Source organism: Petromyzon marinus, unplaced genomic scaffold, assembly GCF_048934315.1.
Source record: "Petromyzon marinus isolate PM22_M1 ecotype Great Lakes invasive population unplaced genomic scaffold, UKy_Petmar_22M1.pri1.0 PM_G_Scaffold_134, whole genome shotgun sequence".
Classification (NCBI taxonomy): domain Eukaryota; kingdom Metazoa; phylum Chordata; class Hyperoartia; order Petromyzontiformes; family Petromyzontidae; genus Petromyzon; species Petromyzon marinus.
This window is the reverse complement of record NW_027422689.1, coordinates 247501-250000: the sequence shown is the minus strand read 5'-3', so window position 1 is coordinate 250000 and position 2500 is coordinate 247501.

Here is a 2500-nt window from a genome sequence, read left to right as displayed (position 1 = left end):
AGAACTGGTGTTTTAGTGTCTCTGAGTACAGTCGTTTAGCCTCTCTCACCGCTTTGCTAAACCTGTTCTTCGACTCCTTGAATCTGTCTCTATCCCCACTCCTAAACGCTTCCTCCTTCTCCAACCTCAACCTTTTGAGCTTTGCTGAGAACCAGGGCTTGTTGTTGTTAAAGTTCACCCTGGTACGTGTTGGGATACAGCAGTCCTCACAGAAGCTGATGTACACAGCCTCTGTGAGTTCATCCAGACTATTGGTAGCAGTCGTGAACATATCCCAGTCAGTACAGTCTAAGCACGCCCGCAAATCTTCCACAGCCTCACTGGTCCACTGTTTAGATGTCCTCACAGCAGGTTTACAGAGTTTTAGTTGCTGCCTGTATGCACGAATCAGGTGGACCAAGGGAGTTCTGTGCGAGCCGAACAGCCCCGTGACCCACAAGAGAAACATCCCCGCCAAATTCGAGCGTTTGACGGGGTCTATCCGTGAAAAAATATTCACGTTTTTGAGTGCACATGCATTTCTGCTGCAAATGCCTCTGGAAGTTTCATGCCGTTCGTATGCCAATTGTGGCAACACGAAAATGACCCGTTTTCCCATTCCGAGGGATTTCTGTGCGACCCTAACAGCCCCGTGAGCCACAAGAGACACATCCCCGCCAATTTCTAGCGTTTCACGGGGTCTATCCGTGAAAAATATAGACGTTTTTGAGTGCACATGCATTTCTGCTGCAGATGCCTCTGGAAGTTTCATGCCGTTCGTACGCAATGTGGCAACACGAAAATGACCCCTTTTCCCATTCCGAGGGATTTCTGTGCGACCCTAACTAACAGCGCCCGTGAGCCACAAGAGAGACATCCCCGCCAATTTATAGCGTTTCACGGGGTCTATCCGTGAAAAATATAGACGTTTTTGAGTGCACATGCATTCCTGCTGCAAATGCCTCTGGAAGTTTCATGCCGTTCCTATGCAATGTGGCCACACAAAAATGACCCGTTTTCCCATTCCGAGGCATTTCTGTGCGACCCTAACAGCCCCGTGAGCCACAAGAGAGACATCCCCGCCAACTTCTAGCGTTTGACGGGGTCTATGCGTGAAAAATATTAAAATTTTTGAGTGCACGTGCCTTTCTGCTGCAAATGCCTCTGGAAGTTTCATGGCGTTCCTATGCAATGTGGCAACACGAAAATGACCCCTTTTCCCATTCCGAGGGAGTTCTGTGCCACCCTAACAGCCCCGTGAGCCACAAGAGACACATCCCCGCCAATTTCTAGCGTTTCACGGGGTCTATCCGTGAAACATATAGAAGTTTTTGAGTGCACATGCATTCCTGCTGCAAATGCCTCTGGAAGTTTCATGCGGTTCGTACGCAATGTGGCAACACGAAAATGACCCGTTTTCCCATTCCCAGGGATTTCTGTGCGACCCGAACAGCCCCGTGAGCCACAAGAGACACATCCCCGCCAATTTCTAGCGTTTCACGGGGTCTATCCGTGAAAAATATCAATTTTTTTTTGACTGCACATGCATTTCTGCTGCAAATGCCTCTGGAAGTTGCATGCGGTTCGCATGCAATGTGGCGACACGAAAATGACCCGTTTTCCCATTCCGAGGGATTTCTGTGCCACCCTAACAGCCCCGTGAGCCACAAGAGAGACATCCCCGCCAATTTCTAGCGTATCACGGGGTCTATCCGTGAGAAATATTCACTTTTTTGAGTGCACATGCATTCCTGCTGCAAATGCCTCTGGAAGTTTCATGCGGTTCGTATGCAATGTGGCGACACGAAAATGACCCGTTTTCCCATTCCGAGGGATTTCTGTGCCACCCTAACAGCCCCGTGAGCCACAAGAGAGACATCCCCGCCCACTTCTAGCGTTTCACGGGGTCTCTCCGTGAAAAATATCACATTTTTTGAGTGCACATGCATTCCTGCTGCAAATGCCTCTGGAAGTTTCATGCGGTTCGCATGCAATGTGGCGACACGAAAATGACCCGTTTTTTCCCATTCCGAGGGATTTCTGTGCCACCCTAACAGCCCCGTGAGCCACAAGAGACACATCCCCGCCAATTTCTAGCGTTTCACGGGGTCTATCCGTGAAAAATATTCAATTTTTTGACTGCACATGCATTTCTGCTGCAAATGCCTCTGGAAGTTTCATGCGGTTCGTATGCAATGTGGCGACACGAAAATGACCCGTTTTCCCATTCCGAGGGATTTCTGTGCCACCCTAACAGCCCCGTGAGCCACAAGAGAGACATCGCCGCCAATTTCTAGCGTTTCACGGGGTCTATCCGTGAAAAATATTCACTTTTTTGACTGCACATGCATTCCTGCTGCAAATGCCTCTGGAAGTTTCATGCCGTTCGCATGCAATGTGGCAACACGAAAATGACCCGTTTTCCCATTCCGAGGGATTTCTGTGCCACCCTAACAGCCCCGTGAGCCACAAGAGACACATCCCCGCCAATTTCTAGCGTTTCACGGGGTCTATCCGTAAA